The sequence below is a fragment of the Trachinotus anak genome, unplaced genomic scaffold (assembly GCF_046630095.1).
Source record: "Trachinotus anak isolate AG129_WGS33_773 ecotype Australia unplaced genomic scaffold, CSIRO_AGI_Tana_v1 ptg000004l, whole genome shotgun sequence".
Classification (NCBI taxonomy): domain Eukaryota; kingdom Metazoa; phylum Chordata; class Actinopteri; order Carangiformes; family Carangidae; genus Trachinotus; species Trachinotus anak.
Window position 1 is genome coordinate 5,906,696 of NW_027273855.1, and position 19,014 is coordinate 5,925,709.

Below are 19,014 nucleotides of genomic sequence, written 5' to 3' on the forward strand. Positions count from 1 at the left end.
TTAATCAAAGGGGACTGTATCAGCTGAAAACAGGGCTTACTGTAGGTGCAGCTTACAGTATTTCCTGACTGGCTTATCCCGTGTTCCAGTTTTGCTCAGCTATCAAATTCCCTCGTGTCTTATCGGAAAGAATGCGGCAAATTTGTTGTGAATATGAGTCGAGTTTATTGATGTTGGAGGCTGATGATGACATTGTTAAGGAGTCGGAGGACGGGGTGGAGCTGAGGAGCGTACACGTTTCAAATCGGGACAGAGTTCGGGCTGTTACTGAGACAGCAGCCTCCCTGGACTGTGTGATCCTCTGTGTGGCCATAGCTGCCAAAATATCCCTGAGAAACTTGTGGCACGAGATTGACACTGCTACCAATCTTCTTGCCGCACACTGCATAGTGGATCAAAGAGTCTGTTTGCCAACTGCTGCAGCATTCCTTTAGGTTTGTGCAATTGCACTGTTCCTTGTGCTTTTCTGACTGCAGCTGAAAACCCAGTGTGAGGACTGCATTCATCCAAGTAAAGGTCCAGTCATTTGTGAGAGCCAGTGGGCCAGGGCTCGGCCTGCTTGTGACTATTTGCTTTTCCAGCTGTTTCCTAGACTCACCCTGTGAGTGGGAGAGAAAGTGGTGTGTATGTGCTGGGTGTGTGTGTGCGCGTGTGTGTGTGTGCTGGTTAGGAGGTGGGCGTTGAAGTGAGATGGAGAGATCTTGAGACCTAGGAAGGAAGATAGTGAGGAGGAGAGCTACAGAGCGAGTGTGTGTATGTGTGTGTGTGTGTGTCTGTGTTTGTACACTTTAAGTGAGAATGTCTCCTGTTCCTGTTATGCTGCGGTGTGTATGTACACTGGAAACACCCGCAGACAACCCAAGCAGTATATGCTCTCTCTCTCTCTCTCTCTCTCTCTCTCATACGCACACACAAACACAGCGGTGGATGAAATCCTGTGTGCGCATGCCCCCACTCAAACACGCCCATATGCCTGGCTGCCCCTCATATAGGCTGATCCGCCTCTCAGACACAAAGCCACAAGGGATGGCCTAGATTCCAGCACATGCACACACAGGCTGGCTGCAGGGAAGAATATTACGTACACTTACACATGTGAATGTGAAATGTATAGATTGTGATATGTGCACACACAGTCACAGTTCATTTCGTTTGTATTTTCAGTCTATAATAACTTACTGATTTATTCTCAATTTTAAAGTTCTTGTGTTTGATGTTCATTAACACTGGAGCCAGTTTTATACATTATATTATACTGAAATCAATGAAAGTCAAATGTGAGCTGTGTGGCAGGCAGGTCTGAGCTGTATGCTTTTTCAGTTCTGCAATTATTTGAGGTTTTCTGAAGCTATAATGGCTCTTGGTAAAACCATTTATTTACCATTTTAAGATTACAACATATCATTTATTTAACCAAAACCATTTATTTTGACATAACCATTTATTTTGACATTTATCATTTATTTAGGAACTTAGTGGAAAGTCTGAAAAGATTAACATCGTAATTATCAAAGCAGATCTTGTGGTCAGTGAGCCATGCAGATCATTTTGGTTTTATTTGCCCAGGGTTACCTGCCTCCCAGATTCTTACCCTCACAACACAGCTGAGATAAATTAAATACATTTTGTGTGTAAATGAAGAACTTATTTAAAAAAATATGTTTGATATGATTCGCGTAAACAGACCATCAAACAACCTACCTTTCAGTATTATGTGTTACAGCAATAATAATATATTGGGAATAGGAGGCTATACTAAGGTATAACATAGGGCAGTATAGCACAGAGTTTAGTACTGTAAATCAGTGTAGTGTAGTGTGTGTATATTATAGTATAATATACAAATATTTGATATACAAATATTTGAAGAAAGTTGGATTGCAACAACATTACAGCTGTTAGCCAGAGAAGATGTTCCATGCGGCCAACTGTGATAATCGTGTTGATGTAACTGTAACAACATCAGACTCCATCTGCGATGGATACGTCACTGCTGCTTCACAACAGCCCCCATCCACTCAGACATGTCAGCAAAAACATATTCTTAGACGTGCAACAGTATAAGTTGTGAACTCCTTCGCACCGCCTTTAAAAAATCTAGAGCTGGACTTAAGATGATGACGTAGTTTGTTTTAACATGTAATAACAGCATGCCACATATCACATAATGAATAAGAAGGATGTTTTTTAAAGCCTCCTTTCATACAGCACAAAACACAAGCTTTTAAAAAAATAATCCTTTCACAGAGAACTCATAGCCACCAATAAGCAGGTTTCATGTTGCCATTTTTCCATCTGTCAGAAAGGAGCTAATGCCTTCTCATTTGTGTCATTGCCTGAAATGCACAGTGAGTTATGGATTACTTATGGGCATGTTGCCAGCATGGACCTTCTTGTACTGAAAGAGAAAATTTGGATCCTTGCAACAGCCAAATAGCCTAAAGTCCAGTTGGTGTGCCCTTGATAAAAAAAGACACCCAAATCCAGCTCCTCCAGGGCTGTTGCTCTGCACCGGCCCATCAATGGAAATGACAAGAGATGGTTTTGAGAAGGGAATCACACCTAATTAAAGACTCAGTAACATGGTGATTGAAGTGCAATAATAAAAACTCCCAGGGGTGACACAGTATAGCACCACAGGGCCCTATCACTCCCTCTGAATTCTTCCACAAAGTACACAAATGACCCCTGCTCTGTGTCCATAAATACACTACGGGCACGTATGAGTTGTTTAGTGGCTCAGTGAAAATGTGCTTCATTAACCTTATGTTCTTGTTATGTGTATACTATCACTTACCACCGGTTTCCAGGACAGGGAGAGCAGAGGGAGTGAAGAGGATGCTGGACCTTTCATATATTATGTATAGGTAAATCATGTATAATTCATGTTGAAAAATAACCTTCAAAATGCAGCATTGCTAAAACACACATTTTCACACGAGTGTAGCAAAAAAACAAACAAACAAGTAGGCTTAAAAATACTAGAGACATACCTCACCATCTCTCCAGCCTCTATAAATGCAGGCAAGCAAACGGGCTGAACACCACAGGCTCCAGAATACAGTTCTCATCTTTTTCACATTTCATGTTGCAATTTAATTTCTTTCATGAAATGTTTTTTTTTTTTTTATGCCAAATTGTTTACTACCTCTCAGGCTGTGTGCTACGTCACGACACACCCCTATATGGTAGAGAGACAGCTGGAGACTCAGCCGGAGACTGATAAGCTTCTCGACCAATGGGCGCAGACTGTATTCCAGAGTGGAGAGCTGTGATTGGACAGCGAGGGTAATATATATATGTATAGATATGCCTGACTGCTAAGCCGTGGGGGCGGGATTATGGAGAAGTGCGGTCCGTCTATGTTGATACAGATCTAAAAAACTGGACTAACAGAGAGTCGCCTACGTTGCTCATCGCATGGATTAATGTAAGTTTTTTCACTTTCCCGTACCTTTGGGAGTGTCGCTTGTAGTGAAAGGTGTTGTAACCCTGTAGAAGCACTGGAGTTTTTTTTTTTTTTTTTTTTTTTTTTTCTCTGCTCTCTCTCGTTTCGTTCTTGCTGAGAAGTGCTTTCAGGCCGAGAGGCACACACGCTTTTTAGGCCAGTGAAGTGAGCCGCTGGTAGCGTAGCGTTAGCTGTTGTTAATGCTCTCTAGCGGGCTGCAGTATTTTGACATACCACTGGCTCAAACAATGTACCCAGTCAGCCCAGGCGTAATGTCATTGTGGAGAGGCCATTTCACAGCAGCTCCGCCGCTGTAGGACAATAATATTCACGGTGTGTGGAAAATTAAAGGACATTTCGTTTTGCAACTGCCGGGGCTGCTGGCGGGTTTTTTTTTTTTTTGTTAGCCAGTGTCCGAGCACCGTCAACGTTGTGACCGCTCGTGTGGAGAGAGGTGGTGGTGGTGGTGGGGGGGCGAGGTGGGGGGTGGTGGGGTGGGGGTGGGGGGGGGGGGGGGGGGCGGCGAAACTCCTTTTAAAAATGTGGCAATTGAATATGGCCGTGTGTGCTGGCATATGAACAAACCTGGTGACATGACTTGAGACGCATCACGAATGGTGAGGATCCATTCTTCAAGTCGGTAGAGATCACACCCGCGAGCAAGGGGTTTCTGTCACCGTACACGTGAACTTTAACGGTACATTTTCCTCTCAAACATATGGAGCGGAGGAGGGCAGCACGGAGTGTGGAGAATTATTAAACTGGAAACTTGTCTGGGTACGGTGTTGCATCATGTGTAACTTTTTGTGCCGAATGTCCCAGAAGACCTGGAATGATTTCGTGAAAGGTCTGAAGTCTTATTCTCGGAGGTGTTTACCTCTGCTTAAGCATGGCAACCGCTGAATTGCCAGATTTAATGAATGACGTTTGGCGTGACAGTGTGTCCGTGGAAGAAATAACGGGACGTTGGGCTCTAGCGTTACCTAGTTCCCAGCCCCCGACTGACCGTTAGATAGCCCTGTTTAATTCACTCCTCCTTTCTTCTCTGTTTGACAGTTTTGTTTTATACCGAGGAAAAAGTTTTTCACCGTGGGGGAATTATTTAAAAACCCACCTTCAACTCCACTGGCTCGGAAAAATTTGGCGACCTGGCTCCAACATTTGGGCCCCCCCCCCCCTCCTCACCCCCCCTCTCTGCTACTGCACAAAGTGAAGGTTGATATGCCACAGCAGGTAAGAGAGAATTCACCCGTTGGGTTTTGTGACAGAAGCGCACCAGGGTTAGCATGCAAGTTAGCCGCTGCACATTAGCCAAACAAAAATCTTGCAGCTTTCTCCTTTGTTTCCTCCCTATAAGGTGTTTGCATGCGTTGAGGCCTCATTGCATTTCACACTGCACATTCATTTCGCATTTCAGCAAACTTCCACATCAGCCTTGTCCCGGTTGTGTTTTGTGTGCGGTGTTATTGTTATAGGCGGGTGCTTCCCTCCACATTCCACATGTGTATGTCTGCCTGCCTGCCTGCAGCAGGGCCAGTGCGCAAATCCCTGCAAATCCAAAAACACCGATAGGGAAACAAACCGAAATTGATGGTATTACTGGTTTACATTAACTTGTACTTATAAACTGGCGGGCAGATGTTGCACGGTGGTGATGCCTGTCATCGTTCCTGGAGGTTGTCAGGGGCTGATGTGGAGGAGAGGCTGCTCCTCTTAGGCGGAGAGGACAAAGGGACAGATTAGCATGGAGCTGAGTGGAGCAGAATGGACAGGGGTAGACTTCTGTCAGTTTGATTAAAAATGTTGCTGTTGTGTGACTCTCAGGAAGAATACACAGAAGTGGACAGTACAGTTTGTTGTAAAGTTAACTTATTGTAATCTGTGCTATATTGAATTGTACACGTGTATCACCAGATAACGGCAACAATCATCTTAGCTGTATCCATTATAATAGGAATTATTTTTTATTCTAATGTCCATACTTGAGTCTAAACTGCCTTGCTCGCATTTGTGTGGATTTGCCATTCATGAGCTCAAATCATGTTTCTCCTTATTAATTGTTGTTTTGGTAGTGAATTTCACTTTGAGGCTGAAGTTCAAACAAAACCATCAGTCATGCTTTAAATGAAAATAAAATTGCGAATTATTTAAAATGATTTTCTATTTGGATTTTTGTTGCATGTAAAAACACTGTAGCTGTAGTGCTCTGTTTGTTGTGCTGCACTGGAATTACAGGGACTGTTCCAGCCTCTTTATTGTGGTGATGACTGCTGAATATGATGAAAGACAATGTACCTCTGTTAGATTTTATGCAATGATGACCATGAGATGAGAAAGTTATTGTGTTGTTCTTTTGGAGAACATGTGTTATATTCCCACGTAGTAGTTTCACTATTACACTGTTACACTATTTGTATGTTTGTTTGTTTCCACCTTGCTTTGGCATGTTGTAATTTTTACAGGGCTGCTGCTCTCCTACATTGTGAGTAAACACACATGCTACAACCTGCAATAACATGATTCACTGACCACTTACCTCCCACTGCTGTTGGGCCAAAACTTTGCGCATGGTTTCATACTGGCAGCTTAGAGAGATACAGTACGTCAGGCACTGAATCCATGGAGTCGATGTACAGTTCATCATAGACCCATGAGTCCGGAAAAAGCTGGAAATTGAGAGGTTTTGTAATGAAAGGAACAATCACTCCGTCACTTTGCTGTGTTGATTCCCTCATCTAAAGGTACCCTCCACCCACCTATTACCTCAGTGTGATACAAAGGGCCTTTTTCTGTAATGAGGTGCTTAGTGGAGCACATTGTGCTCAGGAGGTTTGTATTCTGCTGAGTTACAGGCAGGTTGTAAAATGATAACAGATGCATGGGGGCCTCAAGGTGCGGCACACTATTTTGATACATAAGCGAATTCCCAGCAGTATGGATTGCTTGTGTGCATTTGTGCGCATGTACACACACATTCATACATTTGCACCAACAGGCCTGCAGACTCACACACTTTGCTGGTATGAGTTAAAATTTTTCAGTGACTTTAATGAGTTTAAAGTCGGAACTGCTTCTTATTTGCTTTTGCAAAAGTGATTTTTGCAGTGATGTCTCATTACACAGATACAACAACTGTTAGACTATTGGGGCTGTTCACCTCATCATGTTCAAAGTGATCTTGGAAGTATACATTTAAAATGAGCTGTGTGTCATACACAATGTGTGTCTTCACGCTGATATGGATAGACAGTTAAGGTTTGTTAAAGTGTGGTGTTATCAAAACCTGACACAGCAATAACAGTACAACATTGCTGCATCACGAGGATGTTTTGATAATTTCGATTAGGAGCCTAATGTCCAACCAATAGTCAAAAAAAGCTATTTACTATTACATACGACAAAATGAAAGAGCACTTTCAGAAGTTAAATCAGGGAATAAAATCAACTGAGAAATTTGTAATAAAGAAAATAACATGTTTTTCTTTTCTTTTTTATCTTTTTTTCTCTCCATTAACAATTTCCTCTTAAGTGATGCAAAAATGTTAACAAACCATGATAACCATAAAGCACTCCTTCTCTGTGATTAACATTAACCAAAGTAGTCTGATATACAGTATCTAGAGATATCACAGTTTGGCAGAATTTTTGACAGTAACAAACTTGTATATTGCTATTACATATTGCCATTGCTACTGTTCAGTCTGTCCCTTAAACATCAAGTGTAGGATTTAAGGGTGGAGTGTGTACAACCTTTCTGTGAGACACATTATACAGGTGTAGTGATGGGGATATGCTAGAATATGGCAGAGAGATGATACTTTTGTTTGTCAACTATGTTCAACAACAATTGGTGATTGCTTGAACAGACTGTTGCTGTCCGTCTGTGATTTATTTATATTTGGCAAGCTGTGATACTGGTCTGGCTAAGTCTTGTCCTGAGTCAACACTGCAGTTGGGGGGTTTTCAAAGTTCAGACAATATTTGGCTACAGATTCCAGTTTAGTCTGCGCTGATCATCTCAGATTTAGATGATCCCTTGTAACAATATGTTGTCACAGAGAGAGGCACAGGCTTAGCTGAAGGATGTTTTTGAAACAACTGGTAATGTGTGGGGAAGTTTCTCTGTCTCCAATCCTGATCTTAAGTCTTTCATATTGGGCATCTCTGATACTGCATCTAATTCAATACTTCTTTTCCCCAAAATGTTGGTAAAATATGTATCCGACACATTGAAATAACAGCTTCTAAATCTGTCACTCTGTGTTTCTCACAAACCTTTTTCTACTTGCTACAGAACTCAACTCAACAGAGAGCAATAGTGTTGTCTGTGAAGGATATACTTCATGCTTCATACCCTTTTAAGAGAGGTTATGACCCACTAAGGCCATACAATTACAGACTCTAAATAAATTTGAAGTAGTCATTCAAAAAGCCTAGCACTCTGTCAGTTGAGTTTTCCCCTTTGTCTGTTAAACCGGTCTTCTCAGGATCCAGTTTCTCTTCTGCTTATGTCAAACAAAACACATCACCCCCTGTGTGGAAGAAGCTTTTCCCCAAGGAAGGACCTACCAGACACTGGGTGCTCATGACAGCAACATGTCATGAACTGATCATGAAGGGTTGAAATGCTGTATGGAATACCTCAGTAAGAAATTGGAAAGTTAACAGACATTTATGTGCTTTATAACTTTCACATTTTTTTTTTTTAATTCCTCAACCACAGTCTCCCTTTACCCTCCTCCCTCCTTAATGTGAATGTGCTAAACAGGGGCTAATGGATTCCTTATGAGAGGTAGTTGTGTAGCTACAACGTAAATGTAGTGGAGGCTCTGGTGTTGTGGCTGTTGTGATTAGGCTTTGTTTGAAGCCCCTAAGGGGCTTGGCGAGATAAACGTCAATAGCGGCTTGCCTCACAGTTTAAGGTCACAAGATACAATACAAGTAGTGCTTACAGAATTGCAAGTTCTCAGGGTTCAACATCTGAATGACTTGGTGGTGGTAAACATCAGCATAGACCTTAGAGATCACAGGGTTTGCGCAGCGTGATGTGATGCATGGTAGCTTAACAGAACATGAATACTGACGGGGTTAGACGTTCAATTCCCACAAAGCGAAAATCTATTCACCATTGGAAATGAAAGGCTATTTGGGTAATACTGTCCCCATCAAGATACAGTGCACTGCCCTTTTATTGTGGTGTACAGGGGAATGTGTTTATATACTATTTTTTTATTTCATGTAGTTTTCAAGAATGCACTATGGGATGTGTTGAATATGAGATAAGCCTGTGTGTGCTATTTATGCACTTTGGCTTTAAGCAATACATTTAAAGCACATGGTAATTTTAGGATTGCATTAATCCATGGACTGTACCTGAGGATAGTGAAACTTGAAATACATGGATTTCTTATTATCCTACTCCTTCCTATAATCAATTCAACCGAATCTATACAAACTGAATTGACTGTAAGTCTGCTGAATATTTGCCATGGGGACGAAGACAGATCTAAAACCGGTTAGTGTGTAGTGTTCACCAGCATCCATTTGACCTATCAGACTGACTTAAGATAAAGCATAGGCCCACTTTTCTTTCAGTAAGAACATGCAGGGCTTAACGTGGCCAGAGAACAGCTTAAATGCTTAACAAGAGACTAAAATCACCATCAGTCTGACTTTGTAGAGGTAGCTCAGACAGCAAATCAGAACTGGTGTTCAGCATACTGTATGCCAGGTCCTAAATTAATAAAAGAAAGCAGCATAACACTTCTGTAAACACAGGTAAGATCCCTGCTTCTCAAGCTTTTGATAAAATGTTTGAAGTGACCAAGCAAAGACTGGAGCAGTCATGCATACACATGTTTTTTCTGAATCGCTGGAAGTGAGGTTTTTCATGCTGTGTAGGGCATTGTGCTGGCACATGCTGTGAGAGAATCAAGGCCCACATTGCCAATTCCCTTGCCACCCCTGATGCTAGGCAAATTACACTTTTAGAAGTTAATTATTGGCATCACATTTTATGCCCTGAATACTAATGAGGTTAAAATATAAAGACATGCAATTTAGTTACATAAATTGGCTGAAAAACAGTCCATCAACCACGGATTCAGCCTGTTGCTAATGTATTCTTCCTATCACCTCCTCAGTGGTCCAGGACAAGTACAAAAAGAAGGGGGGTGATAAATATTTGAAAAGTGTAAAAGTCAGGAAAGTTTGTCACCTTTGTCTCCCGCTCAGAGAAATCCAATTACAAGTTCGGCCACGGGTTGGAAACAACCGAGTCAGATTTTATTCATCCAGTTTGTGCTGTATGACATGATGGAATAGCTATGGCCTTCAAGTTTACTGTAACAAAAACATGCAGAAACAGAAACATGTCACACAAGCACAGGCCTTTAACAAGAAGCAATCAAAGCCTGTGTTTCCTAAAATGCGCTGCTCATTCATTGACTTTGATTTGGCTTAATTGGAATCAGACTACCAAACTGCAGGCTAAAGAAATTTCCTTAAGCAGCCAAAAGTCTATTATAACCATCACTGCCTTCTGTGTGGATAAATGGACTCAGTTTCCATTGATTTAAACTGGGGCTTTTTAATTAGACTGATGTGAGACTTAAGTTGAATGTGTTTTACTGCTACACTAAAAGCACGGCTTGCTCATTAGTGCAGCCACTCATTAAAGCTGGGTGTGTGTGTGTGTGTGTGTGTGTGTGTGTGTGTGTGTGTGTGTGTGTGTGTGTGTGTGTGTGTGTGTATGTGTGTTTGTGTATGTGTGTTTGTGTGTGTGTGTGTGTTCTTGTACTTGTACTGTACTTACCAGTTTGAGTTATAGACTGTAGGGAGTGGGAACATTTTGGCAGAACCTCATGACTTCAAAAGACTGTTCGAGGGTCAAGACTTGGTTTCAGGCTTCAGGTTAGAATTAGGCTATGTCCACACTGCTACGTTTTCATTTTGAAATGCATCTCTTTTGCTATGTTTTCGCCCCCTGTCCACACCACTCCAGAGTTTTCGAGCCCTGAAAACTGAGCGTTTTGGAAACGCTGCCGGCCCTGTTTTTAAACTCTAGGGTTGCGTTGTAGTCTGGACGGGCAAAAACTGAGACCTTTGGAAATGATGACGTGGACGCACCCGGTCGCTCCCTGAGTGGGTTTTATCAGCCTCGACTGCCAGTAGTTAAAGCAACGTGGATAATGAATTACAAGTGTTACTGTCCTTTTTGTCTTTGTTAGCAGCTGTTGTTCAGTTAAATTCTGCACTTTTACACTACAACTGCCTTTGCTTTGTCATTCATGGTATTTTCTGCAACTACTCAGCTGGGTACAACTGAGAGTAGACAATCTGCCTCCTGTTTCTCGCACAGGCCCAGTTTACCTGAATGGTCATGTGTGTTTGCGTTTTCAGGTGAGCCAGATCATGTTAAAACGATCGTCTGGTGATTTGTTTTTGTTTTTAAAATGAAATATAGTAAGTATAAGTGTTTGTGTGGGTAGGTGAGAAGTGATCTCGGATCTTCCTCTGTGGGCAATCTAAAGCCCTTTTTACACAGATCCCTCTATGTTGCTGTTAAGAAGACCGTGCATTATGCTGCCTTTGTTTGGTTCAGTGTAAACAAGCAGAGTGGGGAAGATACTGCCCCTGTGTGTAATTGTAAGTGGCACGCCGGCATTCTGGAATCAGAGGTATGAGGTAACAGAATGTGCTTGCTCTCTCTTTGATACAGACGTTGATGCGGCTCTGTGTCTACCTGTGTTGCTGGCTTAAAGGCAGAACAGCCATGACACCATTTCATACATTTTGCAGAACAGCAAGGTGGAATAAACACTCTGACCTTGAAATGGGGCTTCAGAGAAGAGGCACTGAGAGTGACAGACAACTCTTGACTCCAAGCCATTAGTCCAGCATGAGAGGTGGGGCCCATGTGATTCTGAGTTGCACAAAATCAGCACTTTGGCATCATAGTTATGAGTTACTGTCATCAGGTGACTAGAAACACGACTCTGTCTGATCTGCATTTTGTAACAATATGTGATAATATTAGGGCTGTCAATTGATTAAAATATTTAATCACGATTAATCGCATGAGTGATCATAGTTAATCATGATTAATCGCCGGGCTCTCTGCATCCGCTGTGTGCTTGGCCGACAGGTGGTATTTGAGACTAGACGTACTCCGGTGGTACGTAAATTCACTGCGACAATAAATACAAATTACTTTTGTCCTGTCAAGAGAGCCATCTGGCAAGACTTTGTAGCTGAACTTGCCATTCAAAATATCTTTTTTATCCATTACTGCTCACGACGGCATCGACCTCGGTGCATTGCTTCCTGATTTCCCGAGCTACGGAGTGGCCCGAGATTCAAATGTCACAAGCGTTAATCATGTTAAAAAAATTACTCCTGTTTAAGGAATGTTACGTTAACGCGTTAATAACGCATTAACATTGACAGCCTTAGATAATATATAACATTATCATATGTTACAGCAAGATGGAAGCAATGACAAATTTGTGTGGATCTCTAACATTTTGACACATGGATTGCAGAGCACAAAACTGAATTTGAAGAAACTTGCCAAGAAAAAGTTCCAGCATGTAATTCCTACTAAAACCACAAATTGTTGTTTGTATATTTTTGTTTATATATGGATTAGAAAAGCAAGATAAATCTTTTTCAGACTTGGATAGAGCCAGGCCAGTGGTTTCCCCAGTTCCACACACTTAAAAATAGGAAATAACATCATCTTGTGACATCACATGTCATCCTTTAATATTATTATCCAAAAAGGGGGTTTAAACGTTTCTGGATATTTCAGGGAATTGCCACAGAGTGAGGAGGAAACATTTGCAAATGAGATTCAGCTTCTGTCTCCTTCTTGCTCGCTCTTTCTGTGTCTGTCTGTTGAGGCCCAGTGTAAGGGGCTTTCAGCGAGCTGCTAACCCTCCTTCCAACCTTTTTTTTTTTTTCTCTTTCTTTTTTTTCCCTCCATTCCTCATTTTCTCTTTCCTGATGCTACTGTAGCACAGAGAGGGAGAGACAAGCCCACTGAGGGGGATTGGTTGTAGCTCAACAGGCCCCCCACAGAAGGCTCCACCCCTCTCATCCTGTTTGTGGGACAATTAGTCATCCAAAAGTGTTGCGGATGACCAGGCACCCGGCTGTGACACGCACACACACACGCGCGCGCGCGCGCGCTCACATTCGAAATGCACTTTACGTCAATACTTTTTATTACTATTGGTGGAAATGTTTAATGCCTCTGTCTTTCTCTCAGGTCTTCTCCCTGCCTGCATCTTTTTCTCTCTCTCTCTCTCTCTCACTCACACACACACACACACACACACACACACACACACACACCGTGGATCCAGTGTAAATGCAGAACAGCAGGCCAAAGCCGACAGGACAAAGCATGTTTTTGGCTCAGAGCTATAACACTTTCACTGTCTCTCTCTGACACACAGACACACACACACACACACACACACACTCTCACACACAGATGTGATATTAAAATCTACGGAGACTTTTTAGAGTTGGACTTAATAGTCAGCAATATTAATGTGGCCTTGTGTATAATCTGTATGTCTTGAACACAAAAATTAGGTATCCACTTCACTATGTAATCACAGGTGTCATTGTACTATGTATATACCTATCCAGAAAAGAGTTTTACAGTCTGTTTCCAGAAGGTTTTACTGAGCACAGCAGGACTTCACGTCCCTTAACACATCCATTAACAGGTTTCCAGCAGCATCAGCAGCAATAATTGGACTTCAGAATTTAAAAATATAACCTTACAAAAAAAAAAAATTCTCATGTACTTTTAAAAACTCAAAACTGTCTAACTAAAGGCTGGCAGATCTAAGAACCTCATCTTTTTTTCTTATACCACTCATTTATAGTTTCATCATATACTGCAGACAAGCTAGATTTGGCAGCTTTATGTCTGGTTTTGGATTTATAATTGGTCTTAAAGCGAGGTCTCGGCAGTGTTACAAATTGGCCTCCTGAAACGTGGTTTGGTTATCCTCCCTGCAATCTGTTAAACTAAAAAGAAAGCTTGAATCAATCTTTCAGTCTCAGTTTCTATTTTTGTCTTTTATCTCTCAGGCCCTACCACTCTGTCCATCATCGCAGAACAAACAAAAAAGAAAACAGTCATTTATAAATCAAACCAGAGATTTAGAAGTTTCCAGAAAAGCCATAAGTGTCGTGTAAATAAGATTATGCTTCATATATCAAGGATTTGATATTCTTCATGTCTTGGTACCAACAGAGGGAATTTCCAGTCAACTTGCTGAGTGTGTGTGAGTGTCAGATGGCTGTAACTTTGAAGCTACTGCATTGGAAATTAGATGGGAATGTAGCGTTTGAGTTGTTAAGGTCCCAATGCTTTAATTTAAATACTTAAATTCAATATATATCTTAATTTTTTTTTTAACATTTTTCTTTACCTCTCACCTCTTTACCTCTTTTTTGTGTGACTTTTTTGCTTCATGATAATGATACATTTATAGCTCAGTGTTTGTCTGTGTGTGGGCTGTATAATCCAAAAGGAGCAGCAGTCCAAATTCCTGCTCCTCATTTTGGTTAATGTGTCATCACGCTCTCCTCTGGAGTGTCGATGCCTCCCTCCAAGCTGCGCTGTGAGGGGAAATAAAGGTGATATCCCTGCTTAGATCTTTATTCTTGTTGATTCAGATTTTGGTGCTTGGATCCGGGATGAGTTTGTTTCTGAGCAGAATACAGTCTGTGCATGCTGTGCTTTGTACAGTATGTATAATAGTGTTACATTAAGGTTGACTTCAATAATCTTTACGATATTTATTTAAATCCACAATTAAGCTGATGTTAAAGTCAGTAATGTTGATACTCTTACGTCACATGAAAACAATGGTTATATATAATGATGTTATTATAATAATCACATTGGATTTTGTTAATATATTGAGGCCTCCTGGCTGATGATCACATTTCTTTGGTAGAAATGTATAACATTAAAATGCATAGATATTTTATTCAGAATTAAAAGCAAACCAAATAAGACTGATTTATCACAAACAGATGAGAAACGGACATGCACAAATGTTTGTCTTTATTGCTTCACCTCAGGTGGTCAAACTAAGTTTTATTTGCATACTTGTCCACTGTTAAATGAGTACAGGATGGGTTTAATGCAACACAGCTTTCCCTGTTTGTGGGGTTTTTTTTTTTGTTTTGTTTTGTTTTTTTTTTTTTTTTTTTTTGTTTTGGTTACAAAATTGGTCTTAAATCTAATTCCTGGTAGCAGTAAAATCTTAATTTGCCTTTAAACATGCTCTGTCTCGTTCATCTTCTAGTCTGTCTCTGCCTCATTTCCTTCTGTTGTCGTTTGCGCCTCTTCCTCTCCACCACAGCCAGCATTTTACGCTCTCTGTTCTACCCTCTCCTGCTTTCTGTCCTTACTTTTGCATACTGCTTTTTTTCCTTATGGTTTTTCTATGTTGCTCTATTCCGTTCCCCCTTTTTTTTTTTTTCTTTTTCCTCCCTCTGTGTGCTGTATTATGTAGCGTTTAAGACTCTATTTGCTTTTGGCAGGAGCTTGAGTCTGCTTGGGTCAGATTTGTTTTAGTACTACGCTGATCGTGGCTCGTAGTATATGCCCCAGAGTGCTGCAGAAGGAAAAAAAACACTGCGACACACACGCGCGCATACACGTAGTCCCTCTTTCTCCAACATAGGCACACTACATGCTGGCTTGCCTTTTTCATTGAATCATATGGGAAAAGTGTGTGTGTGTGTGTGTGTGTGTGTGTGTACTTGCTACATAGTAAGGACCAAAAAAAGTATTTTACTAACAGAGTGAGGACATTTTGGGAAAGTGAGGACATTTTGGCCGGTCCTCACTTTTTGAGACACCTTCAAATCACATTTTGAGGGTTAAGACTTGGTTTTAGAGTTATGGTTAGAATTAGGTTTAGGTTAAGGTTAGGGTTAGGGATAGGCACTCAGTTGTGATGGTTAAGGTTAGGGTAAGGGGCTAGGGAATGCATTATGTCAAAGACTGTCCTCACAAAGATAGAAGTACGTACGTGTGTGTGTGTGTGTGTGTGTGTGTGTGAAGATCATAAGAGATGAAATGGGTCTGGTTGGGATATTATTGTTTGTGTGTGGACCTATGCACATGCTTCCCATTCGTTGGACTAGACATGCCATCTCTCACACACCAAGGTAGTTTGAAACAATGCATATGTATGTATTCACAAATTTTCACTGCACGTGGACCACACAATGGTCAGAAATAAGAAGCCTTCTCATAACATGACAGAAGAGTCAGATTTTTGGTGTTGCTGACTGTGTTTTGCTTTCTGATTGTTGTGAGCTGCTTTGAAATTGAAGGTTGCTTTGTGATTGGATTGGGTTTCTCTTTTTTTTTCAGTGGAGAAAAGCACTGATTTGTAATCGAATGAAATGATATTATGAGTGCAACAAAATAATGGATTTTATTTTGATGAAAGCGTCAGAGACCCAAAGAGCGATGGAAATTATTTAAATCCTACTGGGCAAGTAGTTTAAAAACATGTTTTGTTTGCCCGTGTCTTTCAAATGTTTAATGCCAAAATAAATCAGTAATAAATCAGTATAATGAAACACTATTTAAATGGGAGCCTAAACACGGGTCTTAGGTTTATCTAATTGCATATTTGCTTGGATTTGATTCTCAGTCTGTTTTTTTTTTTTTTTTTTTGCTCTCTATGAAATGAAAACTTCAGATTTGCTCATCCTAGAGGCTGTTGAATGAAGAAACGAAGGGAGTAATGATCAGTCAATTAAATATTTTATTGACAGAAGCTATTTTGATAAATGATTAATTGCTGTAGTAATTAGCTTCTCTAGTGTGATGATTTGCTTTTTTGGCTTGTATGGTAGCAAACTTAATATCTTTAGGTTTTTGACTGTTGGTTGAATAAAATTTGACAAAATGATGAATGAAATTAATTAATCATTTTGTCAAAATGACTAAATGAGAAATTCATTAATTTGCAGCTTAATCGATAATGAAAATCGTGAGCTGCAGCTCTAGCTCTGAGCATCAAGGATCAAAAATGAATTGGCACATCTGAAACAAGTGGACTGCAGATTTGTTTATTGAGCTGTCTGGGCTGTGTAACAAGGTTGCACAGAGAAAACACACACACACACACACACACACACACACACACACACACACACACACACACACACACACACACACACACACACACACACACACACACACACACAGGGTTGGCAGGGAGCGAGACACACCAGTGTTATTAAAATGAGGAGTAAAAGTAAGCTCAGGCCACCATGGCCGATCTCATAAACTAAAACCGGCTGACCATCATCCTAAAACTGAGCCCTCTATGAAATGTTCTGTTTGCAGACAAGCTTGTTTTCAGTTTTGTGACTCCAGCCACACCAAAAGGAAAGTTATGTTTTATTAATCACTCCCTGTGCATAGACAAGATTACAGTATACTCTGTTCTCTACCTGTGGGGCACAACAAGTAAAATCAAACCACACGCCATGACTTTAGTTGGCAGAAACGGTGGTATTACTGGTTTACTCTTCAGGCCCTAAGGCTGTAAAATGTCGGAAGTTTGAAAAGGTCTGTAGATTATTTTTGTGTTGATATATGCACACTATATCACTGTGTATATATGTGTGTGCTTGTGTGTGTATATGTGTATATATACATACATACATACATACACACACACACACACACACACACACACACACACACACACACACACACACACACATATATATATATATATACACACAGTGATATAGTTGGATGGATGAATATTATGCACAACATTTCCTCTTCTTGTGTGAGACTTACTTATGGAGCTGCTATGGAGCATATGAACAGAAAGCATATGAGGATGTGGGATTAGTTGCTGTGGGCATGTGCAAATTGTTAAATGCTCAGATCTGGCATGCAGGTCATTAGAGATGAAATGGTATAAAAATTTAATATCACAATTATAGTGACCAAAATTATCACAGTTATCAGTATTTTCGCAGTATTCTTAAAATGTGCTGAAAATGTTCAAAAAGTAACTTTCACCAAGTTTTATAATGGAAACTGCAAATAAATAATTAGCAGCACTTTTTGTTTGCATTAAAATAATTACATTGCTAACACATCTGTGTCACAAATGAGGGAGCAGTAGCAGTACTGGGTTTACCTGCCACATGCCCACTCTGTTAACAAGGGAATAGCAAATGTTTCTATCATGTTTTGTATTATTGCTATTATTTTCCAAGCTGTAATGTCTTTCACAGCTCAGAGACACTGTCAACACACCTGTCACCTGCTCAGCATTGTGCTGTTAAACCGGAAACACAGCAGCTACTCTGCGTTTAGGGATAAAAAGCGAGCTTCAGCCCTGAAATAAGTTTCCAAAACACACAATCGCGACCATGGTGCCACACACGGGCTCTGACACCGACAGGAGCACCAACTTGGGATGGGATGTAACTAATCTATTTCATCGAGTTTTCATGGCAGCTAGAAGCTCACTCTCTTTCTCAGTGTGCGCTCTGTAACTGCATGTGATGACATTTCTCATTGTGTGTCCTCTCCGAACAGAAACTCGTCGGACAGTGTAAAAGGAGTCAGTCGCCTTTTTTCGGCAGGTTCACGCACGTTTAAAAACCCTGAACGTGTGTGTGTGTGTGTGTGTGTGTGTGTGTGTGTGTGTGTGTGTGTGTGTGTGTGTGTGTGTGTGTGTAAAATGGTTTTAAAAAGCTGAATAATCTCTGTAACTTGTATGTCACAGGGAATGTATGTGTTTGATTTTTGTCCATGCTGTTTGTGTGTGAGGGGTCCAGTGTGTATGCTGAAAGCTGACACAGCTGTTTCACAGTAACTGCACTGTTTCTCAACACTATCTAAAGTTTCACTCCCTGGCTGTCCTCCAATCAACTCCTGCCACTTCTCTCTATCACTGTTTCTCTCCATCTCAGACTTTCTGTTTCTGCCTGTACGTCCACTCTGTCCCACAGATTCACTGTATGTGTGTGTGTGTGTGTGTGTGTGTACACATGGCCATTACTGTGTCCTAGCCTGTAGAGCATGCTTGTGTGTAATGCATTTAGAGCACTAGAAGGTTCGTTTGTTTCGAACTCTGCTCAGTGGACAGTGTCGAACACTTCAGATGGTTATCTAGCTTTGGATCGCAGCATTTTCACATCTTCACAAGTTAAGTTGTTTCCCTCGCTGTTGTGTTGTGCATTATAGTCGCAGGATTAAATATCACATATTTCAGGGCCCTTGCTGTCAGTAGGATCACTGAAACAGGTAAGCTAAACTATAAAAAATAAAACTGACGTTAGACCTTTAAACCTCCTTTTTCATGAGGTAGTTTTTTTTTGGCAAAGCTCAAAAGATTCAGTGAAAAGCCTGTGGAACTTGTTCCTAGTATTTCACCGTGTTATTTCACTGCCCAGGACGACAGCAGCTATTTCTGTCCTTGCATTTTCATTTAATATTTTAGAGCTGAATGCCATAGGCTATTGTGATGGAAACAAAA

The 19,014-nt window shown here is 40.9% G+C and overlaps 1 protein-coding gene across 5 annotated transcripts in view; it reads left to right on the top strand.

Moving 5' to 3' along the window:
- The first annotated feature begins 3,308 nt into the window (after window positions 1-3,308).
- Window positions 3,309-19,014, top strand: part of LOC139620187 (vitamin D3 receptor A) — a 77,305-nt gene continuing 61,599 nt past the window's right edge. Inside the window, exons 1-2 of one of the 5 annotated variants that reach the window (XM_071475482.1) lie at window positions 3,309-3,430; window positions 4,505-4,681. The gene's annotated coding sequence lies outside the window, so the exon portion shown is untranslated. The other 4 variants (XM_071475486.1, XM_071475485.1, XM_071475487.1 and 1 more) reach the window with 4 other exon arrangements.